This window comes from Bos indicus, chromosome 8 (assembly GCF_029378745.1).
Source record: "Bos indicus isolate NIAB-ARS_2022 breed Sahiwal x Tharparkar chromosome 8, NIAB-ARS_B.indTharparkar_mat_pri_1.0, whole genome shotgun sequence".
NCBI lineage: Eukaryota > Metazoa > Chordata > Mammalia > Artiodactyla > Bovidae > Bos > Bos indicus.
The window spans coordinates 104,221,184-104,230,026 of NC_091767.1; the positions used below are offsets into that span (position 1 = coordinate 104,221,184).

Sequence of the window (8,843 nt, forward strand, 5' to 3'; positions counted from 1 at the left end):
ATCCAATTTGGATCTAACTTCACCATGAAAGTGTAAGAAAGTGTTTATTGCTAGGTCATGTCTGACTTTGTGACCCCTTGGACTCTAGCCCTCCAGGCTCCTCTGTCCATGGAATTCTCCAGGCAAGAATACTGGAGTGGGTTGCCATTTCCTTCTCCAGGGGATCTTCTTGACCCAGGGATGAAACCCAGGTCTTCCACATTCCAGGCAGATTCTTTACCATCTGAGCCAATGGAGAAGCCAAACTTCACCAGCTTTCTAGATGTCTTCCACAAGAAATGCTTCTATGCACCATAGCCTGTTACAGCTCTGTTAGGGCATTCATTGCCTGTACATGGTATAACTATATGTGTATACATCTAGTTTCTTTTCCTACTCACTAGGCTTCCAGAGGACAGTAGTGACACCTGCTCTTCCTTGCCTAGCAGAGAATCTTGGGGATTGTAGAAGCTCAGTAAATGTTTATTGAATGAAAGAAGCAATGGAGGAACCAGTGAATGTTTGACATGCTGTGTCTTATAATTCAATTCTTCTTGTTTCACTCAGAACAGAAGAGGGAACTAGATTGCCCAACACGTCCATTTCACAGGTGAGGAGAGGGGACCTAGGGAGGCTAAATGACTTACCCAAGGCCATCTGGGCTGCGTTCCATGTAGATGGTCATCAAGGTCAGAGTTGAGCAACCAAACCGTGTTAGACATTACAGCAGAAGATGTTAATGGAATTCATAGCCATTCAGCCTCCTGCTGGCAGAGGCAGCGCCTCTCAGCGTCCCACCTCTTATGGCTGCATTCTTCTCCCTACACTAAGCACTTTTTCCCACGTTAGAGGGTAGAGTGAATGCGTGTACACATCACCTCTGCACGGAGTCCACAGCCCAAGCCTGGTTTTGTTGTTTGTCTGCTACATTCATTCACAGGTAGCCAGTGGATGGAGGATGTGGTTTGGAGGCTGAGGGTTGTAGGGGTTCACCTCAGGTGAAATCATTCTCACTTATTTGAAGGTCTGTTAGATGTAATACATTTTTTCCCCCCTGAGATAAAACATCCAGTGAGTGGAATAAAGGCCAGAACCAGTACTGTCTGAGGAAGCTGAGTGTCCATTTCTTTGAGAAGTCTAGCATTCACTTCCCATAGGACCCCTTGGCTCCTCTACTGCTCTCAACCTCCTCCTCCTCCTTCTGGGGATTCATCTAATGCGTTAACTCCTTCCAAAAGTCCCACGTGACTCTGTATCTGCCAGAAATCTCTCCCGAAGCAGTGAAGGAGCTCGGGTCCTGGACAGTGGGCTAGTCATTCAGTTAGATGCTCCTGTTCAGGGTCAGGGTTCCCTGACTTGCTGTCTGCGAGGCTTTGTTCAGAGTTCTTCCTCTCCATCTCTTCTCACTTCTTAGACAACTAAAGACAGAAGAGCTCAAAGACATCATTGATCAGTGAATGAGTGCACGGACAGAGGAGAGCTTCCCTGCCTGCTGGAATACAGTGAATCAACCCAAAGTAGGTTGTCTGGTCAGCAGAGCAAAGTGGAAAGAGCTTTGGTGTAGAGTAAGTTTGAGTCCTGAAGCTGCAGACCTTAATGTGTGATTCTGAGCAAATCTCCTCTCTTTTATAGCTCTCAGGGTATGGGTTACCAAATGAGAGATCCCTGAGGATATTAGCAACTTAAAAATGTTAAGTAAAAAATTCAAAAAATAATTTAGAGGCCTCTAAGCCTTTGTACATTCCCAGTCCCTTAAATAACCTGCCCTGGACTTTAGCTTCATGGCAAGTTCCTATATTATTTTTCAAGATTTACTTCTAAGACAGTTTCCATGACCTTACCTTCAGAGAGAAGGATGCCTCATCCATGCTCATCTAGGCTTATATTTTTTTATTTTTAGCACATTGTATACTGGCCTTTTTTAGCTCATTAGGTCATAAACACTTTGAGGGTAGGCACCATACCTTTTCACATGCTTACAACAGATCTGTCTGTAGCCAGCATCTGTTTATTGTTGGCACCTATGCCATGCTGCTAAGTCACTTCAGTCGTGTCTGACTCTGTGCGACCACATAGACCACAGCCTACCAGGCTCCGCTGTCCCTGGGATTCTCCAGGCAAGGACACTGGAGTGGGTTGCCATTTCCTTCTCCAGTGTAGGAAAGTGAAAAGTAAAAGTGAAGTCGCTCAGTCGTGTCCGACTCTTCTCGACCCCATGGACTGCAGGTCCCCAGGCTCCTCCGTCCATGGGATTTTCCAGGCAAGAGTACTAGAGTGGGGTGCCATTGCCTTCTCTGACCTATGCCATACCACTAGTTAATTATTTTGAATATTGCTCCTGCATATCATGGTTTTCAGAATGGCTTCTGATCTGTGACAGAATTTTTAGGTAAACCATAAAGCTTTCTTGAAATGATTTCCTAGGTGATGAGAGCCTTTGCCTTTATTGTTATCACTGACTTACTCGTCCATTTCCTCAAAGGCACTGTGAGAGTTCCCCGTGGTCAAGAATTGTGCCTTCCATCTTGAAGCACTGAGAAGTCAATTAATGTTCCTGTGAAAAGACTGAATGATGAGTTGAACGATGGAAAAGGTGGAAAAGGCATAGGACTGGCACAACAGTTTTGGATTCCAGCCATCTTAACCATTTTCAAGGTGAATTATCTTGAGAAAATCATGTCTCTTCCCTGAAACTCAGAATCCTCATTAGTGAGACCAAATTCTGTCTTGTCTGCCAATTCTTCCTTCCTTCCTTTCTTTCTTGTATTTTTTTTAAACTGAATTTTCTTTTGTTTATTTTAAAACATTTTACTGGAGTTGACTTACTCCAATAGTTGATTTACAACGTTGTGTTAGTTTCAAGTGTCCAACAAAGTGAATCAGCTGTGCATATATATACAGCCACTCAGTTTCAGATTCTGTCCCTGTATAGGCTATTGCAGAGTATTGGGTAGAGTTCCTTGTGCTGTACAGTAGGTCTTTATTAGCTATCTGTTTTGTATGTGGTTGTATGTATGTGTCAGTCCAGATCTTCCATTTTATTTTTTGGAGCTCCAAAATCACTGCAGATGGTGACTGCAGCCATGAAATTAAGACACTTACTCCTTGGAAGGAAAGTTATGACCAACCTAGATAGCATATTCAAAAGCAGAGACATTACTTTGCTAACTAAGGTCTGTCTAGTCAAGGCTATGGTTTTTCCTGTGGTCATGTATGGATGTGAGAGTTGGACTGTGAAGAAGGCTGAGCGCCGAAGAATTGATGCTTTTGAACTGTGGTGTTGGAGAAGACTCTTGAGAGTCCCTTGGACTGCAAGGAGAGCCAACCAGTCCATTCTGAAGGAGATCAGCCCTGGGATTTCTTTAGAAGGAATGATGCTGAAGCTGAAACTCCAGTACTTTGGCCACCTCATGAGAAGAGTTGACTCATTGGAAAAGACTCTGATGCTGGGAGGGATTGGGGGCAGGAGGAGAAGGGGATGACAGAGGATGAGATGGCTGGATGGCATCACTGACTCGATGGACGTGAGTCTGAGTGAACTCCAGGAGTTGGTGATGGACAGGGAGGCCTGGCGTGCTGTGATTCATGGGGTCGCAAAGAGTCGGACACGACTGAGCAACTGATCTGATCTGAACACCTATCCTTCTGAAACTATTCCAAAAAACTGCAGAGGAAGGAACACTCCCAGTCACATTCCATGAGGCCACCATCACCTGATACCAAAGCCAGACAAAGATATCAAAAATACCTTCTGGTTTTATCTCCTTTAATACGACTTTTAGGTGTTCGCTGGAAGATAGGCAGGGAAAGGGAAGTCGGAGGGAGCTGCAACCTCCACCATCAGCCTGACAGTTTTGAAGTGGCCTCTTGATATGGAAGCTCTGCAGTGTTGAGTGATTTAGCCCAGGGAGAAGAGTGAAACTGGACTTAAAACACTGCATCCTTATCATTCCACAGTCAGCCTGACTCTAATAAATGTCAAGCTTATCTGAGTAGCTGCTCGTCTATAACTCAGGATTCATCCACAGCACACTTTGTCAAGTTGAAAAGAGCTAAGAGATCATCCTGCTCGAATCAGAGATAAGAAACGGAGGCCCAGAGTGTTGCCTTCTCTGCCCACACACTATGAATTGTGGTTAGCTGAGGCTAAACTCTAGGTCTGCTCATTCTGTACTGTTTCTCATAGTGGTAGCAACTTGTTGAGATTTCTGTAAGACCCACAAACATCAAAGAAGTTTATAGCTTAAAAAATTCTTCACATAGATCAGAGTTTTCTCCTTAGGAAAGACTCAAAAGGTGCTTGGGAGGGGCAAGCAGACACATGATCTACAAGCTCTGTATCTCTCTCTCTCTCCTGTTTCCCTCTGGTTTTCATTTGGCTCAGTGATCTCATCCAAGGGAGTTTTGGTGTGTTGGGACCACAGTCTCCCTGTAGTGAGATGTCAAGCAAGTCTTTCCGACACTGCCTCAAAGAGTGGCCTCTGTAGGGGAAGTTCAAAGGCTTTCTAAAGGACTTGGAATACCTGCCCAGGCTAGGATTGACTTGGCTTGCAGATGAGTGGTATACAGGAGTGTTCTTCTGAGAGTATAGATACATGACTCATAGCTTGAGGCAGATGATAGACAATTTCCTCCATAAAAATACTTTATAAGGAAATTACGGTGAAGACTTGATAATCCCCATGGACAGGAGGGAGCGGGGGCTGGGATGAATCAGTGAGACAGCTGTATTGTAGCAGACCAGCTGAGGGGTGCTTACCCTGAAGTCTGTTCTGCCAGTAGCTCCTCTAATGTAGTATAGTACTGCCAGTGCAGATTCTTCTGGGAGCCTGGTGTAGTGAGCAGAAATTAGTAGTACACGATTGTTTTCCAAAGAAGTAGAAGTGCTTTGGCTCTCTGGCAAGTTGCAATCTTGTCTGCACACTTCATCAGTAGGTGATTCATATAAAATTACTGGTATTTGATGACGTTTTATCTACAAAAATGGCAGTTACATATTCGTTCAACTAATGAGCTCAGACCTTGCTAAGATCTCTGCACCATGATGGGGTATGGAAAGAGCAGAGCCACTCACTTCTAGGGCTGTGGGCTTGCACAGTAAGGATACCTGTCATGGCCAGAGAGGAATGAGGCATGTAACTGGTTCCCAGATGTTCTGGGCCATGTAAGAGCCCCTTAACTCCTGAATAAGCCAGCAGGTAAGAGAAATAATGTCCAACACAGCTGAAATTAAGTTTTGCCAGTTATTTGGGTTTTATATTTTGTCAGTTACTTTGGTGAGAACTTAGCACAGAAAGGCGTGCTTGAGAGACATGAAGAGAAATAGAGAAATGTTTATTATGCTCCAGTACTATATTGCTCCTGCTACTGGGTTATATACGTAAACCTATCAACTTATGGCCAGCCACAGAAATGCTAGTTTTCTAGTTTCTTCCCATGGAGAATAATCACAGATGATGTAATAGACTCTTCCTGTTTTCAGGGAGGTCACATGATAATTAGAGAGAGAAAACCTATGGGTATGCCATCCTTTCCAATGCCTGAAAATTCTGCTTTGAAGCATCTTTCTCTTTAGCTAGCAAGTATTTGTTGCTTAATTTACTATTTCCTTTAAGCACCAGTTCCCTTCTTCACAGGTGCTGAGACCAGAAGATGAAGAGTTTATCTCCAAGATTTCTGAGCCCCTCTTTTTTGTCTCTCTAACCCAAAGAATCCAATAGGAACATCTGGCTTCCTTTGGGAAACTGAGAAGAATGCCCAGTGTCAAAATCATTCTTTCAGTCTTAAATGACCCAACAGGATTTAACCACCGTATTTAACCAGAAAGGAAATCAGTCCTGAATATTCACTGGAAGGACTGATGTTGAAGCTGAAACTCCAATACTTTGGCCACCTGATGTGAAGAGCTGACTCATTTGAAAAGACCCTGATGTTGGGAAAGATTGAGGGTAGGAGGAGAAGGGGACGACAGAGGATGAGATGGTTGGATGGCATCACCGACTCAATGGACATGAGTTTGAGTAAACTCTGGAAGCTGGTGATGGACAGAGAGGCCTAGCATGCTGTAGTCCATGGGGTCACAAGGAGTTGGACACGATTGAGGGACTGAACTGAACTGAACTTGAACAGTGGCTGGCACTCCATAGATATTTATTTTATGAAAGGTTGAATTTAATTATCTTTGAAGTGCAAAGTTAGAAATGGAAAATCTGGCTCACAATTTTTCTTTGTAAATGTGGCCAATTTAACTTAATACAGTTATTGATTGCCTGCGTTTGTCTGAAACAGCAGAAGTAACAACTTGAATCTTCTGTTTCTGATGGTTGGATGTTGTGAGCAGAGTTGGCAACCACTAGGGTTTCTGAGGCTTAGAACTTGTGACATGGAAGATAACTGAGTGGCGACTTTGTCTGAGTTCTAATCTGGCTGATGGATGCCTTCTAGGGCCTTGATATCTTTATTTTACACATTTTATTTATCAGACTTGGGCATGTATCCCCCTTTGGGACCATTCATGGGGATTAAAAGGTGATCCATTCAGCTCTTAAGTAGTTTATAGACTCACAGGGAAGACAGGTACAGAAATGGGTAGTTGCAAAATAGTGTGATGCATGCTTAGGGTGAAAGACCCCCTAAGAGACAATGATAGGGACACAGAATAGAAAATCTAATCGTTCCATTGCCTGAATATCTCCAGTGTCAGGAAACTCATTATCTTAGAAGAAAGTAGAAAGAATGCGTTGATGTCTGTGATTCACTCAACATTTTTACAATGAGTGTCTACTATGTGCTGGGCTTCCCAGGGAGTGCTAGTGGTAAAGAACCTGCTTGCCAGGACGAGAGATGGAAGAGACATGGGTTCAATCCTTGGGTCAGGAAGATCCCTGGAGGAGGGCATGGCAACCGGCATCAGTATTCTTGCCTGGAGAATCCCTTGGACAGAGGAGCGTGGTGGACTACAGTCCATGGGGTGAATAAGAGAGATACAGCTCCCACTCTTATAGGGCTTTCAAAATCATGGGTAAGAGCTCCATTAAACATGTAAATATACAAATAAGCACAAACTTAAAACAGTTGTGACTGTGATGAAAGAAAAGTCAGGTGGCTGTAGGACACTCTAAGTTGGTTCCCGTTACCTGGTCTCAGATCACTGTTGAGAGGTGAGTGTCTTAACCTCTATCCTGCTGAGGAGTTAGCTGAGGATCCCAGCTGTAAATTGCCTTGCCCCAAACCACACAACTGATAAGTGTCAGAGCAGGGATTAGAACCCAGGACTGTCCAATGTCAAGTACATGCTTTTAACTCCAAGTCTTCACTGAGGAGCCTCATGGTATATGGGCCACCTCACTCGGGGACAGATAATTGGAAACAGAGTCATTAAAGCGTATTCTTTTTCTTCAGCATGCTGTTATATGCCTTTAACATGTGCCACCAATTAAGGGGTTAATTATGTACTTTTCTCGTGTTGATTTATAAGTGGGATTTGTTTAAGTAAGAGCATGGAAACTCTGATTCTTTCACTCAAATCCACCCACCTTCTGTCTAGGCTGATGTTGAATGTAGACAGTCTCATTAAATACTCATTGGTTTAAATCACAGGCTTTGGAATTTTTATAACGTTGCATACAGACTCTACCATAATGGACTGAGATAACACAATGGCTCTGAGTTTGGACTTTAAATCATGCAGACCTGGGTTCAAATCCCAGCTCAGTTACTTGTAAGCTGTATGCTCCTGGGAAAGACTTTTCACCTCGCCAGGTCCCAGCGTCTTCATGTGTAAAGCGGAGATAAGAACACCTACGCTCAGGTCTGTCGTTAGGAGTCCATGAGATGCACTGCTTAGACACGTTAGGATATAGAACTGCTAAAGAGTTGGCGATGATCATTACGCTTGTATTTGTCTATTTATTGAACAAGTATCATCTGAACGAACAAACAAAGCTAACTCCCAGCTTTTTACTTCACTTCTAAAACTAGATAAGGAGTTGGAGACTTACTGTATTTCACTTTTTCCCTGAATTCTTATCCCTGCCTTTAATAAGAAGAGGTCCAATTTGTTTCATTCTTCAGCTTATGCCAGTGGTTTTCTGTAGGGGGGTGATCTTGCACCCAGGGGGCATTTGGAAATAACTGGAGACACATTTCGCTGTCACACCTTGTGGGGAAAGTGCTACTGGAAATAAATGGGCAGAAACCGGAGATGCTAGTGAGTATCTTGCAAGGTACAGGACAGCCCCCAACTAATAGCAAAGGATTACCCAACACAAATTATCCAATGCAAATATGTCAGTACTGGAGAGACTGAGGAATCCTGGTTTATGCTCTCCAGCAGCATACACACACATACACATGCCCCACCATATGCACGCTTACACACACCCACGTCCCTGCTTGGGAGCTCCAGGATGATGTCATGCCGGGGAGACCCACGCGAACCTGTGGTGAGACACAGTGCATGTGGGGAACCTCACCATTTCCGTGCAGACCCCTCACCTCGCCGTCGCCGCCGCCTCATATCCTGCTCTGGTCCCATGTGGGACCAGAGGGAAACCTCACAGCAGATGGGGTTTCGCTTAGTCACATTCTCTGTGGCCAGATCCAATTACATCAACAGCAGCTCTGGCTCAGACACCCACAGTTGCCTGATGCTCTCCAGGCTGGCCTTTCACCTTCCAAGGTCCGAACTCATCCCAAGACAGGCTAGGAGACGAGTTCCTTTGCAACTCCATCTATTGAAAGGAAGAAAGCTGAGAAATAGAAGCAAGTCAAAAAGTATCATTATACTCTTTTGAAGGGCAGGATATTTCTGTCTGTGTATTTACAGGGAAGTATTCAGTAACTTTTAAAAAAGAAGTATATAA

At 44.0% G+C, this 8,843-nt stretch overlaps 1 long non-coding RNA gene across 1 annotated transcript; it reads left to right on the forward strand.

Annotated features, from left to right (window-relative positions):
* The first annotated feature begins 360 nt into the window (after positions 1 to 360).
* On the forward strand, positions 361 to 7,560 carry LOC139184479 (uncharacterized). Its single transcript, XR_011567976.1, has 4 exons — positions 361 to 589; positions 1,394 to 1,496; positions 2,462 to 2,634; positions 5,616 to 7,560. It is a non-coding gene; the product is annotated as an uncharacterized lncRNA (long non-coding RNA).
* The last annotated feature ends 1,283 nt before the right edge of the window (positions 7,561 to 8,843 follow it).